General features: G+C 41.6%; 1 protein-coding gene across 1 annotated transcript in view; it reads right to left on the reverse strand.

Annotated features, from left to right (window-relative positions):
• Positions 1-22,583, reverse strand: part of nexmifb (neurite extension and migration factor b) — a 51,314-nt gene extending 28,731 nt beyond the window's left edge. The window contains exon 1 of the mRNA XM_068714566.1: positions 22,473-22,583. The gene's annotated coding sequence lies outside the window, so the exon portion shown is untranslated. The remainder of the gene's footprint in view (positions 1-22,472) is intronic.
• Between the last annotated feature and the right edge of the window lie 3,442 nt (positions 22,584-26,025).

Consider the following 26,025-nt stretch of genomic DNA (forward strand, 5'->3'; position numbering starts at 1 on the left):
CAGGTGTTTAACATCAGAGAAATCAACTTGAGAGCCTGAAACAACAATATCCACATATGAAGAAAACAACAAGCTAAATGAAGAGAAATGCATGATAAAAGTGAATAGAAAACAAATTTGGAAAGAAATCCACCAAAATGTATTTCATTTGTTGATTTTTCGGGTCTTAAATATTAAATGTAAGCATTATATGTGTAGACATATAGCCTATTTCTATTTAGTGGATCCCTACCCTCATTTGTTATGTCTTTCCTCCTAGGTTTTTTGTTGATATGGGGACATTGTATTTTATCCTGATGAAGTCAGTTTATAGAAATGTTAATCTCTAATAATTGAAATAAATATTCGCATCAGAGTAGTGAGCGTGTGGCTTTGTAATTTTACCCAAGCCATCTTAATTTTGCAACAAATCATTACAGTAAAAAAACGCCACATCACATTTCAAATGTAAACTGGGCACAAGTCAGTTACAACGTGGATGAAGTTGTGTTCAGAAGGGGCCTGTCAGTGGATAGGCGCGTGTTGAATTAGTACCACAGAAAATATGACGCACAAAAGTTCAACTTTCTGCCTACTCTATTATTTGACTATTGTTAACACAAGGCTAAAGAGCTATTATCATAGCATTTGTTGTCCAGAATTCCTTGAATATGTGTGCATGCTTATCAAAACACTATGTTTAATGCAGAATCTCGTGAGGTCAAGTCATTCAACTGCTGATATATGAGGTCTATTTCTTTTACTTGATGGCAGCATGTGGCAGCAGGACTGGCGTGTGACATTACATCATCTGTCGTGCAACAATACGCAACTCATTAAAAAATGAAAACACAAATCTATGCACTTTTCTGCACACCAGAGGAGAAGAAGTTGCTTCACGAGTTTATACTGTGCAAAACACCATTTTCTTATAGATAACCAACATAATATTTCCCAACATCAAAATAGCTTTGTTGTGGGAACAGCAGAAATGTAATCATGTAAACTGCAGTAGTAAAACAAGACAATTGCTTTCACACAGGACACGGTGTTGTACTGTCATTATGTTTATTATATTTGTTTTGAATACTTTTGTATAAATCCCAGTAAGAATAGCTGGTGTGATACTGCATCTAATGGGGACCCAACTACACCAACAAACAAAGAGAAAACGGTGCAGGCATCCCTCTCTTTGAAAATAGCTTAGTGTACATCGTTAGGCATGGAAAGAAACATCATCTGTCCTTTGATGTATATTTAGGATGCTCTGTATTCCTTAGTTTTCATATAGTAGAAGCCAACTTGGACTGTGTTCAAGGCTCATCAGGAAACTACAGCCTGCTTTTGATCGTCCTGTTGCATCCAAACTGTGCATTACTGATCTCCGGTCACCAATATATACTTGTGTCCTTGGGCCACACCCATGGATACCTAGAGTAATCCTAAAACAGGATTGTTAGGAGGGAAAAACTAGTTTAAGTTAGTGATTTCTTCTTGCTTGAGCATCCTGTATAGCCTTTCAAAACTGAATATATGTACCTATAATTAACCTATGAATAAATGAAACAGTTCAAGAAAAAACGGTTTGTACTTAAGAAGCGTATGACTGCATGACACAGTCCTTGGCATGTAAAATTCATTTAAAAAAAAGATTGAATATTTACAGTGTTTTTGATCTGCTTCTTGGATTTCTTTCCAAGTGATCTGACAGAAGAGCCTCACATCCCGCATTGACCTGTAGGCCCGCCCCTTGATCATGAATATTTATGAGGAAACTAAGAGAAAAAATACATCCATAAAAATATCCCACAGACCTTGAGTGTGTCTCAATTTGATGTTGTAAAGTCAGACACCTTGACTGTAATCATCTCAGGTCGAAAATATCAATGTTAATATTAGCATGTCGATTTAAATTCACTTCTGGCCTAAAAAAACATGAGCTTAATAAAACAGCAGGAAAATTATTCACCACTATACATAATGTAGTCATCATACATGCACAACATTCACTGGGTGTATAACCACAGCTTTCTATTGTTGCAGCAGTGCAATACCTCTACAGTACATTCAGTGATGCATTATTGACCTGGTATAAACCCACATTTGCCATCAGTCCAAACGTCCATGATGTTTCTCCCAAACTGGGCTTGACACTTAACACTACTCGGCTTTGGTGTGAAAGGATTAACATGAGTTTCAAGCACATAATGATAATAGTTAAGGATTCATACATCATTACTACAGAATTAATACAAAACAAACTGTTGGTGATGTAATAATAACTTGTGTGCTCTCGTCAGTCTAAATCAATGATTCTTGCATTCACTATATTCATTTAGTTTGTTATATTAAAAGGACCAGCGTGTACGATTTAGTGCCATCTAGTGGTTAGGTTGCAGATCGCATTAATGTCAATACTCCACTCACTCCTTCCTTTCCAAGCGTGTTGAAGAACTACAGTGGCCTTCAGGTAACGTACAAACACAGAAGGCTCTCTCTAGAGCCAGTTCTGGTCTACAGTAGAATCATGGCGGTGCCCCGGTACAAATGTAAATATAAACGGCTCAATTCTAAGCTAACAAAAACACAACGATTCTCAAGTTCACGTGATTATACACTAATGACAACACAGTTATGAATCAATTCCTGTTAATAGCGCCCCCCTAAATCCTACACACTGTTCCTTTAACTTTTCATATGGTGACCAAATATAGAATTTCTACACAGTTACTCCACACGGTGTTGACTTTGTGGTGAAAACAACTTTTAATGAGGTACAATGGTGGTATGTTTATCAAATTGACCTGTGGTATTTATGGAACGGCTGACCTGTGAATAGTGACGACAAAGGATATCAGCATGCTGAAGAGGTCAAACGCAGGTGGAGCGTGAGTTCACTCTCTCAAACTTTCAAACTCAAGTTTCGGTGTATTACACCTCTCTGCCTCTTGGTTTGAAAAACTGAAAAGTCTCTGTAAAATATACACTAAAGGTCCAATTAACTTGGCTCTAGTGCTGGGCGGTATGACAAAAAAATTGTATCACGGTATTTTTTTTAATTTTACCGGTTTCACGGTATATCACGGTATTTATTTTTCGCATTAACTAATTAACGCCGAAAATTATTTTATCTCACATTTAATTATTAAGCGGACATTTTTAACACAAGAACCGGCCGGCAGTGCGCGGTGAACAGCCGTTTGTGTGGTGTGTCTTCTGTCTCTTCCTGTTTCCTTCACCTACATTCCCATGGGTCCTATGTCCCTCCTTGTACAGCTTCTTATCACCCTCTATGTACCAACGTACATTTATAACAAATACCACACATATTACAGTCTAATCAGCGTTGCATATGTGTCTAACCAAAATACCCAAACATAAAAATATGACGTAGAAAGGTTTGCAGTTTTCGAGATTTCAGATTGCATCTATTACACACATGAAAATAACTCCCCTTTTCTGCTGAGGTGGTGTAAGTTGCTTGTGTTACCACCAGCGGCAACAACAGTGACTCCAAACTCGCAAAACGACGGATTTTTTAAAACCAAAACACTTCCAAACAGCAGACACAGCTCCTCTCTTGGGCACAGACTCTATTGGTGCATCTCCAGTCTCTCTTTGTTCCTCCTGCATCGCTCTTTTCTGTTCTTTAATGTAACATTACTGTAGAGACGGAGCCTCTCCCAGCTGTTAACAGACTAGCTAACGGGCTAGCTAGCGAGCTGTACCCAGCATGCCGTTCGGCGGTGAAATTTTATAAATGTACAACTATTAGTGTTAGTAGCGGCGAACAATATATTTAGCTGCCTGTTGAAGAGTGACAGCAGTTGTTTCGGCTATACACCGGTATGACGGTGTGTGAAAAATTCATATCATACAGGAAATTAAAACCGGTATACCGGTTGAACCGGTTGAACCGGTATACCGCCCAGCACTTTGTGACTGGGCTTTGTGACCAAGACCAGTAATAACATAACTTGTACACATCTGGGGCAGTCACTTGCCATGTGACACTGTCTAACTCCTCTCCAACCTCCAGCAGACGAGTGCTGCCACACGACATGGAGTCAAGCTCACTGGTGTTTGTGACAGAAACACCAAATTCATCATGTCATTTTGCAGCTATAAAGTAGCACACAAGTTATGTGTGTTTCCCACAGCACATTGATTGACATTTTCTATCTTACAAGAAGTAGCCGATATTAATATTAAAGATAATAAAACACAGATATTAATGCTATAATTCAAAACACAGAACCTGCACTGTGGCAAGAAACAAAGAGAAAAAAAGGATTTATATAACTAACAATTATTTCCTATTTTAACTGCTTTATAAATTTCCAGAAAATAGTGAAAGATTCTAACAGTCCAAAACCAAAAGGTATTCAGGTAATTTTCATATAAAACAATGAAATCATCGTGCCCTAATGGAAGGGGTTAGAGCACTGACCATCAACCACAACAAAGCTGAAAACATGAATTAATCAATTAACAAAATTGTTGCTGATTACTTTCCTGTTGTTCAACTGACTGATTAATTGCCTAAAAATAATTAGCCACGACTGTAAATGCTTACTGTAGTGCATTGAGGTATGAGGAGTTTTTGTAATTTAGAGATGTCAGTTTTATTATTAAAAATCACATTACTGCTTTAATCAGGATGCACAGGCTAATATTATATAATTTCACACCTGTTCTATTCACAGATCTAGTCACACATTCTATGTATTAAACAACATCATATAACTGATGTGAGAGATGCAAGAATATCAGAGTTTTCTTTGAAAGTGCGCATGCTGATTCAAATCAAGGCCACAGTGTGGTTTTGTCATTGGAACAGTGCATCAACTTCACCACAACACCTCTCTGACCTCGTTAGATGCCCTTTTCCCCGACAATTACAGCCCAGTATTAGGCTTTTGTCCTGTGGCATGCCATGGTGGCCTTGCTGCCAGAATACAGCTTCTCCTGTGTGAATGACAGCTGATAAAAGCTCTGGGTTTTTGCTGGCATCGCCGCCACTATGTAATTCCACTGCAGGGGAGTGTGCTTTTAGCTATGAAGCCCGCTGCCTCAAGAGCACTAAAGACACAGGCACCAACCCTCGCCAAATTGCCCTTAAGCTCCAGAGACATTTCATCTGACATGTTATTGACAGAGACAATTGGTGCTATTCTAACCGTGTGCTATTTATTGTATTGCATCACTATCCCTGCGCAAACCACCAGCAACAATGAATGCACAACAGCAAGTGATAAGGCTGGTAGCTGCATCAAATACAGCCACCCTAATTATGAGGGTCCGCATTAAAATTTCATAACAAAAAAACAAGATGACAATAAAGCCTCTCAAGTCAATAATGCACCAAGGCGGCACAAAACAAGATTATTTTAAACAACCCAGAAACCTCAAGTAAAACACTGAACCCAGCTTATTTATGCTTGCAAAAACATGAGTGTGTGTGTGTGTGTGTGTGTGTGTGTGTGTGTGTGTGTGTGTGTGTGTGTGTGTGTGCATGTACATGAGTGCATGTGTGTGTGTGTAAGAGAGAGAAAGAGAGAGAGACCTTGAGTGCAATGGGAGGAGTAGATGCTGCAGCATTCAGGGAGGGAAAGCAACGCTAACTGTGAGTCAGACTCTCTCTTTTTCTCTCTTTGGCCCTTACCTCCCTCCCTCCAATTCCACTCTCCCCTTCTCCTCCCTCTCTCAGCACTTAAGCAGCTGCCTCCACTTATGCAGGGCACATTTCAGATGACAGGAGAGAGGGAGAAAAAAAGGGGAGGAAGGGAATGGTGGGGGGCGGGGGGTAGCAGGAGGAGCATTGGGGGAAGGAAACAAAAGGTTGCACTATGATTGCACAACGATTCAAAAGCTGCTGAAGGGGGACATTCCTGCCTAGGTGAGGATGCTTCCCCCTCCTCCTCCTTCTTCTCCTCCTCCTCTGCCGCCACCTCCCGCTCTAAAAAACCCACGCTGCTATACATCAAAGAGGAGAAGGTTAACCGCTAGACACAGTAACCTCTGTAATAGAACTGTTTTCTAATGACCATCAAAGAGTGTTTACTACCTCTGGGCTTGTGATTAATGGCTGCATGCACAGGCAACCTCCTACCTCACATCCTCTCTCCTCGCACTCGGAGATGGTGAAAGAGATGTGGAGGGAATGACAGCTGGGAATCTGAATGCTCCTGTAGGATCTTTTAGGATATGGCCAGCTTGACCTCCTGACCCCTTCTATGACAAAAATAGTATCTAATATCAAATAAAAAAAAAAAGTACATATTGAACGACCTGTGATAAGAAAATCACATTGCTTTTGTAGCTTTAATGAGTGGATGACGATGCAGCAATGGGACTGATTCATAAATTAAATTAGCTTCAGTAAAACTAATGATTGATTTTTCTATAATTAAATTGACATGCCACAAAATACACAAATGTAATAACAAAGGCCAAATATTTCACAAAATGGTATTTCTTTTATCAACATTTTAATACATCATGCCCAGTATTGTTACTGGTCACATCGAGCTGTGAAAACCATGTATCTGCATGTAGCAGATTTTTTTCTCCGGCTCCTTTTCAATCATGGAATGCGTAAATAGCATTGTGTACTGATTGTGAATCTTTTTTTTCCCCTTTTATTGTGCACTACCTTGAGCGGAACAGATAAAAAACAAAATTAACTTCTCAGAAAAACAGCTCTGTATTCTCTTGACAATGCATTTTTTCAGATAGTCCAATGGGTTTTTAAATGGTTAATAAAACATAACAGGTAGGAGACTTTCTCATCACATAATGTGACATTAAATTGTAAAGTTCAAAGTCACCAAATTTTGAGTTTTCACAGGACAGCAAGGAAAAGCATATTTGTGAATATCTCCACCCTTCCCATTGAATAAAACTGCTTTTCATCATTACAAAAATGAAATTAAGGGGACGAGCTGCTCTAAATGCTGCTTCTTTGTGACATATTAAGTATCTCATCTCTGTTATGTCAAACAAGTTTTCAAATATAACAATTAAATATGTTTATTTCGATCTATGCGCCGCTATCAGCAGGACGGTATTTGTCTGTTCCTTACAAAAACGATACAGGTCAGGGTTGGAAAACAAAATGTGTTTTATGATGTGGTGACAATATGAGTGAGGTTTGGAAAAGTTAAGGCACACAAAACTTGATTAGGTTTAGAGTAAGATCATGTTTTGGGTTAAAAGACTGCGTTACGTTTAGGGGACCATTGTCATCGTGGTTACAATAATAAACACATGGTTAAGGTTAGAGAATTATTGTGGCCATGTTTTAAAAAATGTTTCACAGAGCAATCTGTGCGGAGCGGGCATGTAGAAAAACTAAACAGCTGAAATCTCCATTAACATCTTTACCACTGCAGCGTGATGTGCCAGTGTAATGCAATTACTGTTTATCATTGATTGCACCAGAATCAAGAAAAACTCACGTTTCACACACTGCAACGCAGATTTAAACCAAACTGAAGACACAAAAATGCATCACAGCTGTCTCAATGGATTCGATATAACACTTTAATTGGACTGGAGATATTTTTCAGCTTCTAAGTATCTCTCTGCTGAATTCAATAAACGCAAGCTTTTATTTTAAAGCGGGATAACTTTTGTTTAGTTGCAAGGAAAACTTGCAGAAAAACTTTGCAATCATTGGTGACAAAAGGACAGTGAAGTTGTTATACTGTAAGGTCCGTTTCCCCTGACAACTGTGTCGAAGGATGAGAGATAAAGATGACTAACACTGTGACTCGAGCAGCTACCAGGGAGGAAGCTGAGGTCATCCCCCCTCAGCGCCTCTATCAGCTTTGTGTCAAGGGGGAAGGAGGCTGCAGGAGCGATGCAGGACTGCACTGATTACAGAATCTCCCTCGGCTTTGTTAGCTGCACAAATCATCCCGAGCTTGTCTCACTAGCTTTTCATCTAGAGGTTCAATAATTTGGATTTCTACTTTCATATTGTAACAATATCATAAAATAGCACACATTGATATAGCTTATCTGTGGGGCTGACATTAGTTGTATTGGAGTTCCATGCACACTATTTTGTTTTGCTTTGATTTCATTTGTGCTTTTCAACATTAAAAGGTCAGTGTGGAGGAAGTGCTATTTTGTTCACTAACTACGATAATGTCAGAGATAATGTCTTTGTATATACTGCATAGGCAAGGTAAGGCAAGGCAAGTTTATTTGTATCGCACATTTCAACAACAAGGTAATTCAAAGTGCTTCACATAATAGTTAGGGTGACCAGATGAGAATGGGTGAAATTCGGGGCAGGTGAGTAAGGGGTGGGCGGGATGGTTTAATGCTGCAATCCATTGCAAGTCGGAAGTCAATAATTCCGAGTGGGTATTCCCGGTATGCGTCCCAGTGCGTCTGCTCGGGAAAACATGGACGCCCGCAGAAAACTGATGTTTGAATGGCAAGTCTCTGAGCTTCACAGGCATCTACAGAGGACCAACATCAATTACCACAACGCCCTTAGTGAAGAGAAACGGTGTATAAAGTAACCGTCTCTAAATTTACAACTAGAAAATCTTGTGGGGAACATTGAAAATCTAATTTAAGACATATGAAGGATCCGCGGTAACCCTGTTAAAAGGGACAGGAGGAGTTGAATCGTACCACATGCTTGCAAAGAAGCCCAAATCAACTGAATGGAAATAGAAATGGCAGCTACAGCGTTTGTTACAGCATGTTTCACAACACAAACACAACATAAAACATCAAGTAAAAAATGATGAACATTTGATTCTGTGTGCGGCGCCACGTTGCTCTGCCGCCAGGTGTGTTTATGTCGACAAACTCGGGCTATTTTTGTCGGAGGTCGTTTTTTTCCCCCGAGTTCGGAGTATAATGTATTGCAACATAGAACCAAAATATTGTTTACAATGATCAGATTTAATGTCTTCTTAGGCTATAACTAATAAAAACGTTAGTCTAGTCTAACTACACATAATTCTGGACCGTCTGAAATTTTTCGAGACGTCCGATGTCTCACTTTAAAATAAAATCTTCGTACAATTATGTTTTTAGCTCATTATATCCTTTCTGAAATATCAAAATCTGAGTACGGAATTAAAATGTGCATTAAAAAAAACTGTTTGACATTTTGGTAAATTTGCTGAATCGCTTTCTTTCTGACTGATGAAAAGATCAATGTCACTCTCATGTCCATTAGCATTAACACTGGAAGCAGGGAGAAACAGTTAAGTTAGCATAGCACTAACCAAAGTTCAAATTAACACCTACCAACATCATTTAAGCTAAAAAGATCTGATAAAACACTGCATGCTTCAGCATCTGGCACCAGACAGACAACAAAGTTAACTAGCAGGTGAACAAAGGCCATTTTTCTCAGCAGTCGATGGAGACAAAAGGACAGAAAAGGAGACTGGAAAAAAAAGGTCAAGTGAACAGAAACGCGACTCCAAATGAATGCTAATGTTGCTCCAATGTCTCGGTGTGAGAATGGGTATTTGTTTGCTAACATGTTATTAATAACAACAATACTTTATGTCCTGTGCAAGATTGTGAGACAAAGAACAGACTGACTGCTACTTTAATTACTTTCACTTTCATCAGTCTGTGCGTCCAGTTGTTCCTAAGAGTCAAGATACACTTTGCTTCTGTTTGTTGAAAGCTAGGCAGCCATTATCACTAGAATGATCAGTAGACCTGCTGCAGCTAACAGAAAGCCAACAAGCAATAAGCTGAAAGGGGTCATTGAATGCATCATGGGCGCACTTCACCTTCTTTGGAAATAATTGCAAATGTTGTTTTTCAAAATATTTTTGATGATGATGACGCACTTTCAGACAACTTTATAAATCTGGAATACAGAAGAGTCACAATGATTTTCCAAGTAATGGAGGCACATCTTTAAAAAGTGGAGACATTTCTATTGTGACATTTCTTTCTTTTTGTCAAGAGACAGAACTCGGTTTCTTGAGTTTCTTCATTTCATCTCAAAGAACAAGTATTGTTGAGAGCAGAAAAAGACAACATTGGTTATATACTACGAGGAAAAAACAAAATAACTGCACGAGATCAGGAGCCACAACAAATCTACACAGTTAGAGACATCAAATAATAAAACATATCTGTTGCAGAGACTGACGAGTAAGCGTTAATAGGAAAGATCCACAGAATTTCTGGCTTCCCAATTCCCTCTTTTCTAGCACAATAAATGTCCTGCTAATACATCCACGGTCTCTTGAGCCAAGACAAAAGCAGCTCATTGATAACAGCTCAATAAGTGAGCATGGAGGTCTGTTGAGGGCTTTGAGGAATTTCCAGTCAATATGTGACCACAGTAGATTGTACCTTTTTAAAACAGTATTTTAGTCCTGAAAATGCAGTAGCTGCAATTTTCCAACTTCTACAACACTGCTAACTCCACCACAATACAATAACAATGATGGAGACACAATAAAGTTATGAATAATAAGCAGCTGATGAATAGTTAATGCACAAATGTTTTTCTTTTTGTAAAATATTTTTTTTTTCTTTAAATCTAATAATCCTGGTGCTGAGAGAGAGCGAGATTCGTCTTATCCATCACATATAACACCCGTATTATCCTACTCTTTAAATCGCGATCTTTCATCAGTATTTTCTTTTTTTCAAAATGAGACAGTTTTCCTCCACATCACAAAAATCCATTCCATTACTCTCACAGTGAAGATTTCCCTTTGTTCTCTGAGCCACAAATTATTTCCCTGTTGCTTCAGAAGGCGACTCCTTTGCTTGGCTTCAAAACCAAAGGACGGGGGCAGGTGGGGTGGAAGGGAGGGGGGGGCGTTAGAGGACAGAAGGAGAAGAAAGGAGATACACAGAGGAAAAGAGGGAGAAAGAGGGGGATGACAAAAGGGAGGCTAGGGGGGGAAAAGGCCAGAGATAGAGAGACAAGGCAGAGTGTCAGTCAGAGACGACAGTGTGTTTGTATGTGTTGAGGGGTAATAATGAGGAGGGCATGGGAGACAACGCCAGCCGCCCTTTGGACCGTCCTCAAACTCAAATCTCAATATTCACCCACCATCGCTGGTTGCTAATACGCCGCCTTCCTTTGATATTTGTTTTCCCCTTTAAAGTCATTGATATTATTAGTTTTTGAAACCTGGCTTAGAGGCTTATTGATAGGCTGCGCAGATGGAAATATAAATGGCCTCAGAATCTCTGACGCGAGAGAACAATAATTCTCGTCTATTGCATCGTGTGAAGCTGCAGCACATCTACGACACTCAAACGACAGCGGGAGGGAGTTTCTGTGTTTACCTGCGTCGAGACACTCTTGCGTGTTGTGGTTTTACAGGCCACCGTGTTTCCAGTGGACTTCACCAATGATAAATAAAAACCCAGCTTTACTGTGAAACACTTAATCAGGAGGTATGGAATCAGTGAGAGCAGTAAAAGGAGCACACTGTCACGCTTTTAATGTGTGTCTCTCTGTGTTCGGGGGGGGGGGGGGGTTAGCCTCTCTGATGTGCCACAGCTGAAATTGGCAGGCTATCAGTCACAACCCTGTAACACAATGTACAGCATTTCTAAACGGTATAAAGAGATATGACAGCCAAGAAGGCAGAGAGACAGATTGAGCGAGGGAGAGAGAAAGAGAGAGAGAGAGAGAAAACACGAGACAGAGTGCAAAGCAGAGAGTGAGAGTGAGAGAAATGCCATTTTTAGAAGCCTGATGTGTTAGTCTAAATGTTTTCTTTACAACTGGGTCAGAACAGCCCATTATTCTCGACTCGGAGAACAAGTGAGCTTTTAAGTCTTTTGACACCGGCAGATCCAAATCTCGGTGCAGCGGGTCACATATCTCATCGCACCGCAGTCGTGGTCTTCAAACGACACAATATTGTGTCCAAACGAAGGAGAAGTTGGCAAGATGTTTGGAAAGGGGGGCAAGCTCTTCATTGACAAATGAGAACAAAGCCCGCTCAGCCTCCCTGTTGGTAATCAGGCCTATTGATTAGTGGCTGTAGGGGTCTGTGAGGGGCCGCAGAAGCCTGGGAGCCAGTGGCTGTGTGCATATGCACAGGGGTATTAGCGGCTCTTATTCTCTGGGCCGGTGGGACAATACAGCCTCTGAGCGAGGTGATTAAAAGGGCCGAGCTATTGAGCTCCTCCAATCAATGCCCTCCTGTGCTGCTGGACAGAGCTGGAGGCCACCTCCGAAACAACACTCACACACATGCTATCATACTATCACTTTCCCAACCCTCCATTTCTCCTGTCCCTGCCCCCAGATCTTAAACCAACTTCGTTAAGTGGCGGGGCCAAAGGGGGCCAAATCCCCATTGCCCTGCTGTAAGGCTTACATTGACCACGCCACACTGCAAAGGTTCTTGCCATTTTCATCATGTGCTATGGCCAATTAAACAAATCTAATACTGGAGAGAAGCAGGGGTGTGTGGGATAAAAGTAGGAGCTTTTCATTTAAATGGATAAGGTTAATGAGTTATTTGTATGGTTGACGTATTCCGATGGTTTAAAAGGTTAGGCGCATCTACACAGCTGCCCTTTGGAGTGATCTCCTCCGTTTCACGCTCCCTCAAGCAGTGGTAATGAGAGGTCACTGTGCACCATGAGGGTCCTGGGAGCCAGCAGCCCCGGACAGACAACCACACAGCCGCCGTCATATTACTATTTCCTCCTAAATAAACAGGCCTCGGAGAGAGGAACAGGTCATTTCAGCCTGTTCTCTTAACCTGCCTCTATCTTTCTCTCTTTCTTTCAATATCCTGACAAGTGGTCTGCTCTCAGCTCCTCCCTCTTGTTTTTTGGAACGTCCACTTTCATATTTTCAAAAACTGCAGAATCCTATTTTTGTTTCCTAATGGAGCTGCTCTGTTTTTATGTTTCTGTTTTCTCATCTCTAAATTTCATTTCAGAGAACTGGCAGTCTTCTTTACATCCACCACCATAATCAGACCTGCTATTTTCTGCCACTGAATGTCTCATCAACACCTCACGTTAAACCAGTCAGAAATATTTCATATTGCTGACGTATAATCAACTATGGAATATCTAACGGATGGAATAACAGGAATAATATATTTATCATGGCAATTTCTATACTGGCCCCGTTCATGAACGTGTTGGTGAGACTCATCAGAAAAGGCCTTGCCTGACTTAATTCGGAGCTATTGATTTGGTAATTATTTCATAAGCTGGTATGTCCAAATACTCACAGGCACAGAAAAGCCCCTATCACAGGCGGCCAGGCAGCCTGGGGTGTGTTGCTGTCAGGTTTGCCAGTGTGAGCGGACAGAGGCGGTGGGCTCTGCTTAAGACAGAGTATTGGACAAACACAAACAAACGAGGCAGCGGCCACTGTGACTCAGTGCTCTAATGAACCAGCGTATTGACTTGCTGGCTTTCTCTTTCTCTCTGCCTCCATGTCTCTCTCTCTCTCTCTCTCTCTCTCTCTCTCCCTCTCTCTCTCTCCCCCTCTCACACTCACACACTCACAGACTCTGCCTCGCTCGCTCTCTCCCTCTGTCTGCTGTGTTTGTATGGATCCCAGCTGCCACTCGGAATACCAATTACTGTAGGCCCAGGAGTGGGGGGAGGTAGAAGGAAAAGGGAGGATGAGAGAGAGAGAGAGAAAGAGGGATGGTGGGGAAGCAATGAGAACAAGGAAGTATAGAGAGGGAGGAAGGAGGAAGAAAGAGGAGAAGCGGTGGAGAGGAGGGAGGGAAATGGAAAGCGATCCAGGAGGCTTGTCCTCACTTGGTGGCCGGGAGAAGAAGAAGAAGAAGAAGAAGCTCAGAGGAGGGGGGGGGGGGGGGCTGTGGCAAATCAAAAAGTGTCTTGTAAGACACTTGCATCCCTGATGCTGTGACACTCTTGCAGCTGGCACACAGGGTGGGAAAATCAAAGGGGACCTTTTTGTGGTCTGCCACAAATAGGTGCACAGCCCCCCCCCCCCACACACACACACACACACACTGCACAAGAGGGGAGGGAGGAAGCGGGAGGGGGGGTTTGGGGTTTGTTGAGTGTTTCACAGGTAACATTTTCCCTGTGAATTCCTGGGACGAAGCATCTCCCATTACAAGATATTTGTATTTGATAAAGGGAATTGGACCGTGGAGAGCTTTTGGTTCCAATGACACTCCCTCTCCCTTTCTCTTCTCTTCTCCAACCACCGCAACAATTCTCATGACAACCATAATGAGCATGCTCACATTCTGCACGATACCACTAATTTGAGAAATTTCCAGCACAAAGACATAATTAGACAAACTAATTAGACGAAGACTTCGCTGCACAGAGATCCTCCGCAGTTCAACTCATCCGCCTACCTGCCGATGACTAAAATAGGAAGCAGCCGTCAAGCCCATCCATGCTTATTCCCCTCAGTTAGTGCGGTGAGATGTTTGTGAGATGGCGCACAAGGGAGAACAACTTGATCCCTCCCGAGGGCTGCCGCCGCTCCACAGCAGCAGTGTCTTTGTTGTGGCTTTAGTGTCACATAAGGCTAACAGGTCTTACCCAGCCACAGATTGTCTTCCTATTTTTATCTGAGGCAGCGACATTGTCTAGATGCTGAGAAAAAGCCGCCTGCGAAACAATCTGCGCAGGCCAACAGCTATATGTAAGACATATTAATAAATCGGAGAGAGGCACTCATATGCCATGAACAATTTAAAATACACAGAGTTCCAATTCACAATGAGCTATAGGTGAAGTGGTGGGCTTCCTAATGAAGAATATGAGGAGAGTACTTAGAGAGAGTTGGAGAGGCGAGGGAGGTAGAAAGGTAATTGATTTTAAAAGTGATGGGAAAACCCACAGGTCTCAGGAGGGAGCAGCAAACCGTCTCGACGGATACAGAAACCCCAGCTGCCTCCAAGAATAATGGAATTAATTCTTAGTCTGATTTAAATACATTTTATAATGGGAACTTAAATTAACATTTCCTAAAGCCCCCAGAGATGGAGTCAAAGTGTAAACTGTTACATTTCTCTTTTTTTTTTCTTATCTCTCGACAATGGAGCCTTTGTCCTCTGAATAAGTGTTCCTTGTACTTTGTGCTATCCAAACAACAGTAGTCGCTGTTATCATTTTTGTACAGCGTAAGATGAAAAAAGCATCTTATCATTACTATATGAATGCGGACTAACTCGTACACGCACAAAAAAACAAACATCCATCTCAGAGGGCCAAACAAGCATGTGCACATGTGTACATACAAATTCATATTATTGACTGCTTGGCAGGCTGTCACTGCATTCACTGTGGAGTCCCAGTAGATGTAGAGTAGAAGAGGGAGAGAGACAGACGGGTGTTTTGTTATTGCTAATTTTCTGCCGGTCCACTAAATCCAGGTAGACTCAATGTACCTCGGGATTAACAGTCAGCACAGAGGGCTTCTGTAAGCACTGGCTGCCCCTCAGGCAGCTAATTTATACACACAAACACACACACACACACTGTGATACACACACTATGCACATAGATACCTTACCCCACCTCTCCAGAGGCCTCATCACTGGAGCCCAAACACTGCAGCAGCATACATCTTTGATAGTGAGTTTTAAACCTATTAGATCATATGGCTATAAAGTATGCATGCAGACTGTACACTGGCTCTCCCCTGACAAAGACTTTCTCTCAGTGGAATTACCTGCATAAATAAACCATAAGCAAATCCCAAATAGTGCACACAAAAGGCAAAAAAGGTGTGCTCATACGTGAGCATTTATACACACCTCAGAGACCAGATATCAAAGGAGCGGGTTATACACAGCGTCATTTGAATATAAAAGGAAAATACCTGCTGTTGTAATGCTCCCAAAGTATTTAGCTCATTGTGACAGAAACATCCCTGTATGATAACCGTAATAGAAACAGCAAAAGAAATGTGAGATTTCTGGACTATATGGATGAGGGGCAACAATGTACTTCCTGCTGCACATTCATACTCTAAACATCACGTTAAAACTGTGTTTTGACCCGAGCTTTGGTACAAATACCAAAGTTTATCTACAAATCTTTTTTTCACTACTTTAAGGAATATAAAAAGATGTATCTATCTAAAAGAAGGTCAGACTTCTTGGTTTGTTTTGCCTTGGACTAAAATCAATGTTTATTTTCATTATCAACTAATCTGCTGACTATTTTCTCAATTAATTGTTTTGTCTATAAAAAGTGAGAAAACAGGGATCCATCAAAATTTCATAGAGCCTAAAGTGGTATCTTTAGATTGCTTGTTTTTTTCTGACTGACGGTCCAAAACCTGAAGATATTCTGTTTGTTTTAAAAGTGGACAAGAATAAACAGCAGTTCCTCACAATTTAGGCATTGAAACTTGGGAATATTTGCCAATTTAGCTTGAAAAAGAAGATTTTTTTACTGTCGATTGACTAGGCAAACAATTGACTTATAGATCAACCCTAAAGTCCTAACACAAAGCAACCAAACAAGAACTTACTTCAATAATACAGTCTAGAGTGAACTAAAGTATGATTCTAATCAGCAAATGCATCCTACAACACAAAGGATCTGACAAAGCATTCAGTGTCTTCAATTCTTGACACATGAAACAAAAAGTTAAAAAGGTCAGAAAGGTTCAATAACTAGCCCGAACCATAATAGTCCTTAATTCATCCTATAATGTTATTGTTAATGTTTGGTCTTTTTTTGACAGTGCAACAGAAAAACAAATATATTACAAAATTAAATATTATGTACATACATTGAAAAATAAATGTTCTTTATTCAAAAAGCTAATCAAAATACCAACATTGGTATTAGAAAGCCTGGAAATTAATCAGCAAAATCCAAATATCCTGAATTCCAACAGTATACAAGATATGACAAAGAATCTCTGAGGCTTTGTGTGACTAAATGATGAATTAGCTTTTTTATCAGCGGTGGTTATGCTGAGATGCATATTTGACTCCTTCTGGAGAGCATTTTACTGGCTCAACTGTGATAAATGTGGACTGTGTTCTGACAGTGCCGCTGAATGATGACTTGGGCAAATGGGTAAGAAGAGCACTGAGAGATGGTGAGTTGAAAAATGACTATTTAGGCATGACATAGCTCCAGTACGTCACTGAGAATGAACGTGAGGCAGGCATCCTGCCCCTTTGTGTATCTTTATGTTACAATTGGCTATTTGTGTTTGACAGCACATACTGGGTCATAATGTAAAACGTGTGTGTGTGTGTGTGTGTGTGTGTGTGTGTGTGTGTGTGTGTGTGTGTGTGTGTGTGTGTGTGCGTGTGTGAGAAATAACAGTCACCAAGCTGAAGAAAACCCCAGAGCCAGCAGTCATTCTTACTGGGGCTAACACACACAGGGAAACAAGCAAGTATACACACAGCTGTACATCCTAGAAGTCAAAGAGCCACACTACACACTTCATACACCCTTCTGCGATGCATCTGAAATGAGAAGTCCTAATTATTATTTCCATTGTGCCCCACTCCTGTGACGAGGACCACTAGCTGTGAATGATTATAATTATTACCCGTAGTAGAATAGCAGTCATGCTGTTGTATCATCAGCAACATCATCCAACAGATCAGGGTCAAATCCAACTTGAAATTCATGTATGCAATCCAATTCACATTCTCTGTGTTAAGATATTCAAAAACATTTCTCATTTGACTTCTGCTTAGATGTGTCGCGCATGGATTGTGTTTAGCCTGTGGCGGGCGATGGCAAATGGAAAGTAAAGCGTCGTTCGTCAGCTGACTGTATCTGACAGAAAGACTATTGCAACAGGCTTTTGTCATTCTGCTTTCCACATGAACCGTTGCAGTGTGAAAAAAACAGCTATTCAATTCCATTATCACTAATGTTTGATTAGGGCGCAAATGGCGCAGTCTCCACAAACAGCAGCACAATTAAAGTGAAATGAATCACGGCGAATCTTAGACCGAACGCTGGCAACGCCATACATTTCAAACACTCAAGTTGTGCGCGGTGAAAAGATTTACAGCAAAATACAGCCTGTCTCATATTTGTACATAAATTCACGACGTCGTTTAGAGTAGCAAACAAGCCCGTCTTGAATGGCTGGTAATTATGTTCAGCAGCAAATAAAGCGTGGTTCCTTTCTGAGGCACTGGTGGCTTGTTAAGTGGTGAACAGACAAAACAGCATTTAGAAAATGAAAGGTGCAGGGAAACATCCAGGGCACAGCCAGCTTCTCTCCCATTAGAGACAACACTGTCTGTCTCGCGACCGTTTGTTTGTTCCAACCGGCTGTGCTGGGAGGACGCACCCTGAACCCCCCACCACCAACAGTAACAATGTCTCTCCCTTTTTTCTGTCCCCTCTCCCTCTGTCTGTCCAGCCCTTCCTCTAATCTTCCCACCAGGTCCAGCCCCCTCTCCTCTGCAGCTCCTCTGTTTTCTCCTCTCTTATAGTACACCCTACCCCCCCCCCCCCCCCCCCCCCCCTTTCCATCCACCAAATCAAAGATAAGGCTAATGAAGGTGGCTTATTATTCCAGCATTCAGGACCCTGACAGACAGTACTTCTAGCGCAACATGTATATGCAGCACCTCCAGCTCATACATAAGGAATTTTGCGAAAAAAAATAAAACATGTTCAAATTAGACAAGGGGCGATGAATCTATTAGTGTTATTATATAACAAAAAACAGAGCTGTTATTGCCACTGTGTGTGCCATTACAAAGGGAACAATACATGGGAGCGCACTGTGTGAAACCAATTAAAATCCAGCCCCGTCATATAGCTTCCTCTCTCCCGAGTCATGTTGTGAATATGCTGCTTTCACACCATTCATGTCAGTGCACCTGTGTCCACTGCATTAAAACCCAACCTCTTTCTGCTCCTTCTAAAATTTCCCAGCATCACATCTCACTATCTGTTTCAAGAATCCCATGAGTTGAAATACAAGGGGGCCCGGGAGAGTGTGAGCAGAACAGGGGAAATTTCACATTATCTATCCATCTGCAATATAAGGGTCTGATGTGGAAGCAGGAAATGAGCTATGAACGTCAAGCCTGCGTGCTCACGGTCCCAGTGGCCACCAGCCTACATATTGAGATCAAGTAGGCAACGCGGAGAGTGGTTTAATAGACCTCATTTTAATTGGACTTTTATTTGTTAATGGCAGAAATCCTGATGCATTACTTTAATTATCATGGCAGAACTAATTCATGACCACGGTGTGAAAACGTGGCTGGACTTGGCATTTAAATTGCATCTAACCCGCCTTTTTCTCTCCCTCTTTTTTAAACCTCCGATCCTCAAAGTACTGTGGCTTCCGCCTTCGACAGGAATTTCTCTGATAGGACTTGTAAGGCAAGTGATGGTTTAAACCCTTGGTGTACTTTAACCAGCCAGCTGTCATGAATGAATCCAGAGAAAGAGGAGAGGAGAGCTCTGAGGCCATTTTTCCCCTAAAAGTGCTGGGGCCCGCCCAGATCCTATATGTGAGCATGTCCACGTTTGCCAGGCCCTCAGAGTGCAGAGCAGCCCTCGTCAGTTTGGCTGCTGCTATGGAGGGAGGGAGGGGGTGGGTGGGGAGGCACAGCTCCCCCTGCAGAGCACTGGTCCAAGACAACCACAGGCAGCCTCTGCTCACAACTACGCTGAGCTCGGCTCTGTCTATACCGGCCAGCAGCCAATCGAGGGAGGGATCCTTAATGTCTTTCTGATTGCGCTGTTTTTAATTCATTACATGACTGGGCTGTAACAGTTTTGCCTCAGTGCCTCACGCCTCGTACTGACACATATTTCCTAAAACGGGGCATTCTTTAAAGTAGATTAGCGCAGTTTGCCTGTCAGCTACAGATGTAATTTTTTGCCTCTCTCAGCCACTGTGGTATGTGTGTGTGCAGCAGGATGCATTGGAGTGTGTTTACGTGTGTGCATGAGCATGCCAGTAGCATGCGAGCACAAATGCGTGTCTCTTCCTGGAACAGCTCCCGTCTGGGGGGCAGAGCAGGCAGCAAAGAGCTCAGCAGTGCCTCAGTCCCTCAGGACACGCTGCAGCTCTCTCCTCGCGGCCATGAAAAGCAATCAGAGCCCAGCCTTCTCCCCTGGACTTACCTCTGCCTTTAATTACAGAACTCAGCAGCGGCAGCAGCACAGAGAAAGACCGTCTCCGCTGGGCCGCAGCCAGCATGTCACAGCCCAAACACAGGGCTGGGGTCCACGCAGCAGGCCTCTGCATACAGTGGCCGGACATAAACACAGTGTGCTTAAACATATGAGTTCAGCGTGCTTCTACATAGGCTGGGACAGAGCCACGGCGCTTCCATGCTGTAGCAACACAATGTGCAGAAAAAAAACTGCAGAGCTAAAACACAGCAGGGCTCCATATCGGCAGGAAAAGCCCTCACGGTATGTGCTTAACAAGATGTTCTGTATTCTGACATTTGTAAAAGTCAGAACTTGTAGTGCTAACTATCAATACCTATTTACTAAAAAATGATCAGTCACACAAATAACCATTTGCCACACCGCATTGTGTTGCATCCTTATCATGCATTATAGTGATTAGAACATGCAAGGTGTAAAATATTCAATCAGAAACATGACATTTGTGACTAACAGAAAAGGCGATGATTGATGGGGATCAGTTCATTCTGTGTAATTGAGACTCTGTCCCGTTCAACAGACGGGGTACTAGAGGCCCAACACATGTACCTAAGGCTGAAGCAGAGGAGAAGCCACAGAGCACACATGGGCACGGGAAGATAAGAGACTATGTACACAAGCTGCTGGTTTTTATTGCTGCAACATAACGCTCGGAAAAGCATTTGAAACACATTTTCAGAAAACCTTCCAGCGCTGTCCTTGCTACTGTGGAACAGAAGCATGGTGTCGAAATGTGTCATTGGACTCAATTTCTCACCCAATAGGAAACTGAACAGAGAATGGCACAGTGAAAGCAATGAGACTGACCAGGAGGAGATGTGAATGGCGAATGCTGTTAAGACAAACCTTCCACAGCGAGCTCGGTGGCTCATCACAATATGAAGACACAGGTTGATATGATAGCTCTTGTTATTTTCCGCATCTATGATCTGCAAACAAGGACAGGCGACCAGAGCACGGAGGCTTTCCCCCCTGCCACACGTCACATAGCCTCGGGCTCAATGACGGCACACATTATCATGTATGTTAATGACACCCACATCAACGTGTCAACTCAATTTGGCCCTCTTAAAGGCTCTCTTTGACTTAATCAATGCATGGCCTTCCATCTGGTTTCAACTGCTGTCCTCACATTAGAGAAGGAGAGGGCAGTGACAGGCTGCCCCACAAGTTTAGCATGACATTTAATTTACTAAACAAATCTCAACAGGTACCCAATGCATGCTAAAAAGTCCAAAACACCCTGTCAAATAGGCTAGTAAAAGCTCCAAAACAGAAATCCAACCAAGTCATGTCAGGTCAATAATAGCTGAGTGCAGTGCAGATCATTAATTGTGGCAATAAATTTCACCATGGTCTTATTTGAATTTGAAAATCCCATTTTACAACGCATTCCAATAAACATCAGCCAAGGAAATGTCTATCTAATTAAAAATGTAATCCAATTAAAACCTGGTTTAAAACAAAGTTAACAACTGATTCTAACACCTCCACATAACCACAGCACAGAGGCTGTTATTATGGGCTGCAGCTCATTATTCTCTAGCATGGCTTGTCTGGCTCGCAGTGTGGCTGACTGGGACATCCAGTAAACATCTGTCATGAGGCATCCTTAAAGGGGAGCACAGACACAGCACGCCACTGATCTAGTGACCCGACAGTGCAGCTATTCACACATTCCTTGGTGCACCTGTGTGTGCTCTGCCATCATGGTGTTTAGGCCAATTTTAGGAATGTGTGCTTATAAACCGTTTATGCATCATTTATTCGCCTTATCACAGTGGAGGGGCCTAGCTGTAAGATGATGTGTTATCCCATTGGGTTTCAATAGCCCATTCATGAATCATTCATTAGTTTGGACCATAGATTATTCCCCCCTTTATTCATTTCTTATTCATTTTGGGGCAGCACTGCTCGGGATGCATAGCGTTGATTCAAAATGACGTCCACAGGCCACTGTTTGCCTTCAAAACACACAAACAGTGCAGGGCAACTGGCTTCAATATGAACAACCACACGTGGCATCTGTATTCGTGTTGAATTTCCGAGCCTAAAGCGAATAGGTCAGTGCATGTGTTTTGAATAAGTGGGGGTATTTTTTCGCAGGGAATGGGTAATCGATGGAGCAGAGACGAATGAATGTAGGCTACGACAGCTGTCCCAAGGAGGCAGAGCAGCTACTACACCGCATGCTTGGTGTGTTCTCCCTTTGACTAAAATGTCCGATCAGATCGAATCAGGCAAAGCAGGGATATAAATCAGTGTGTGTATAAATCAAGCTGTCATGTGCATACCTAACAGAGCTCGCTCGCTATTCAAATACACACGGCACGCTGAAATAGCAGCATAATAACGTTTTCACTGCCTACCTCCAGAGCGTATGCGCCCAAACTGCGTTTTTCCCCCGTCGCAATGGGATCCTTCTCGGCCGCTTTGGACAGTAGTATCAGAGATGCGTCTTTCCCCCGAAATGCAAACACTTCCCCTGCATGTTCCCCCCCCACCCTCCCCGCCACCAGCAGCGGCAGCAGCCCGGGCCTCCAGTAATAGCAGGTGGACGCGCCTCTCAATGATGGAGACAGCGCGACTCTCCTCTCCCCCGCCGCTCCATTTTCAATTACGGAAGAATTCGTATTCCAGGAAACGCGCTATCGGGCAGCCAGCATGTCCTAATATCGCCGCTATTTCTCAGGGGCCGTCGCCTCTCAAACTCCCGATTCGCGGCGCCCCCTCGCCTGTTATCTACCTTTTACGAGATGCTTGATGTTGCCATTGTCACGGCGTATTTTTTCTTCCTTTTTTTTTTTTTTGCAGCTGGACCTCTCCCCCTCCTTGCGGCGCGCAGTCTCGTAGGCGCGCACTTTGCCTGCTCCCCCTCCGATTCTTCTCGGTCCGACCTATGAGCGCGCACAGCCAGCCGACGCAGGGCCACGCACTGCTTTGACGGACGCGCTGAGCAAATCAGGTAGCCCACTCCAAATAGGACTGTATCATAACAGGGCAACTGCAATGACATGAATAATGAATAGGCTACTCATGTATGCCTGTGCTGGATGATAGGCCCACTCATAACACTTACCGGACTGGAGGCAATATTTGGATAGACTTGAGTGTCTCTCTCTCTTCCTCCCTCTCCCTCTCTCTCTCTTTCTCTCTTTCTGATAGGAGTTGGATGTGCACAGTAAAATAAAAAAGAGAGAAATCAATGATTAATCGATAGCATAGATAACATACATAGTTAATTGTAACGACGAATAAAATGGGATATGTATAGCCAAATATCAGTTGATCTTGTCCCATGTCCTGCAGTTACAATGCACAGGTATGTCCCCAGATCTCATTGACGGCTAGCTGATGATAGATAGATAGATAGATAGATAGATACTAACTTTATTGATCCCGCGAGGGGAAATTATTTTGTTACAAGCAGCAATAGGTTACAGAGCAGCAATAGGTCACAGGTAAAAAAATCTTAATATTATATAAAAAGAAAAATACAAGAAAGATACACATGTCACAATATATACAGTTATAATATAGTAAAGATGTTATATAAAAAATGCACACTATATACACAGTGAATAGAACAGAATAATATTAAATCAACTAAATAAACAGTAGTGCAGAGGTTTAACGATTTGATTTGGCCCGAGGTGATTTATTGTACAGTCTTATAGCAGTAGGCAGGAATGTTCTCCTGTATCTGTCCTTATGACAGCGGAGCTGGATCATTCTGTTGGAGAAAGTGCTCCGCTGTCCCTGCAGTAGGTGGTGGAGAGGGTGGTCCTGGTTATCCAATATGGATGATAGTTTCTTCAGTGTCCTCCTCTCCACCACCTGTTCCAGACTGTATGATGTACTGTAAACATGTCAGTCAGTACACAAACACCAACACTTTCCTCCCTTAATATATTTTGGAAAGCTTTAAAAAGTTCATTCATTTATATACCGTTCTTTAAAATAAATCACTATCAGCAAAAAATCCTAATATACTAATATATGAATCAATTAATCAACAATGGACAAAAAAAAATCATTAACAACTCATTTGATAATCTATTTGTTTTTCAAACAAAAAGGCAAACATGTGCTGGTTCCACCCTCTAGAATGTGATGACTTGCTTCTTTTCTCTGTTTTATATCGCCGTACATTGAATATCTCTGGGTCGAAAGATGTTACCTTGGGCTCTGGGAAGTTATGGCGGTCACTTTTATAGGGCTGCGACTAACTATTATATTCATTATTTATTAATATGATGTTTGTTTTTTCCCATCAAACTTTTCCATAATTTTTCCCAAAAATCCAAAGTGGACATACATTTAAACTGCTTGTTTTGTCTGTAATCCAAAAGATATTCAGTTTACTGGATGAAGAAGTACTCAGATCTTTCACTTCAGTAAAAGTAGCAATACCACCGTGTTGAAATACAAGTCCTGCATTCAAAATGTTACTCAAGTAAAAGTAAAAAAGTATTAGCATCAAATATATTAAGACATAGCTTCGCAAAAGAATGGCCTCTTTCAGAATTATGTAAATTATATTATTGTAAAATAGTTGATGGATTAATGTGTTCATCACTTTAATGTTGCAGCTGGTAAAGGTGGAGCTCTTTTGAATGACTTTATATACTGCTGGGTAGTGCAATATTTAATAATATATCATCACCTATTAGTTTATCTATATTTTGTATTAGTAATGTGAATCTAAAAAGTAACACATTTTGTCATATAAATGTATTGGAGTAAAAAGTACAATATTGGACTCTAAGTAGAAGATAACATTGGCATAAAATTTAAATATTCATGTCCCTCAAAATTGTACTCAAGTACAGTACTCAAGTAAATGTATAGTAACATTACACCACTGATATCATAGCAATGGAAGAAAGTATTCACAATTGAGAAACTGGTACCAGTGAATTTATGGCATTGTAGCTAAACAATGATTGATAAATTATCTAGATTGATTATTTGTCGATTGACCTTTCCATTAACCAACTTGATGTTTCAGCTTGAGCAATATAGCAGGTCCATTCTCTTTAGATATAAAAATTCAGACATCTTGAGGCTCTTCAGTCTGTGTGCAATCTAAATGTGCAGTAATGCCCAATGATACAGAACCGCTAAACTAAACAATTTATTAAATCTAAACAGTTGATTTCCTGTCATGCAAATACGCAATTGAGCCGTAATAGCCCCCAATAAAACAGAGACTAAATCTGTCCTTCTGCTGCAGCTCGGTCACACACATTATTACTGATAGCGCATGTAAAGACTGATTGGTTTTCCTTGTCATTGAACGTGTTCTGTGTGTTCATGGACACGTACATTTACACATGCCGCATTTACACCGGCATGCATATGTGGTCCTGATCTGCAGTATCTGTCTATAACTCTCTAAAATATACACACACAGACAGCAAATAACCTTGGAAATAGATCCATAGCATTAATGTTATGACCGATGTTTTCCCTTTCCACGTAAAGTACAAGACTTATGCAAAGGAACTCAATAGTTACTCCAGAACAGAAATTATATCAACCTTTCTTAAAATACCTTTTCAACTGCAGTCATCATTATGTTTTTACAGTGACAAATTGGCTTACAGCTTCTCTTAAGCACAGCAAGTTGATAACAAAACTGAGAGCTGACGAAGTAGGAACATTTTCATGCTGGTATAATTACAGTTTCTTCATGTCTTTGCAGTAAACAGAGGTAATCACTACTGCAGTGCGACGAGTGGAATATGAAATAATAGGCTCAACTACACAAATTAACACTTAAACTTACATGTTGATACTGAATATTCCTGTTGAAAATTTGGAATTAAGGGTTTAAATGGTTTGCTTATGTGAAGATCCATCCATCATCTGTATCTTAAATATAAAGCATCAACCACCAAAGATAATGTTGTTGTCATA

This window comes from Cebidichthys violaceus, unplaced genomic scaffold, assembly GCF_023349555.1.
Source record: "Cebidichthys violaceus isolate CVI_PGR_0920_01 unplaced genomic scaffold, fCebVio1.0.p SCAF_2, whole genome shotgun sequence".
Taxonomy (NCBI): Eukaryota; Metazoa; Chordata; class Actinopteri; order Perciformes; family Stichaeidae; genus Cebidichthys; species Cebidichthys violaceus.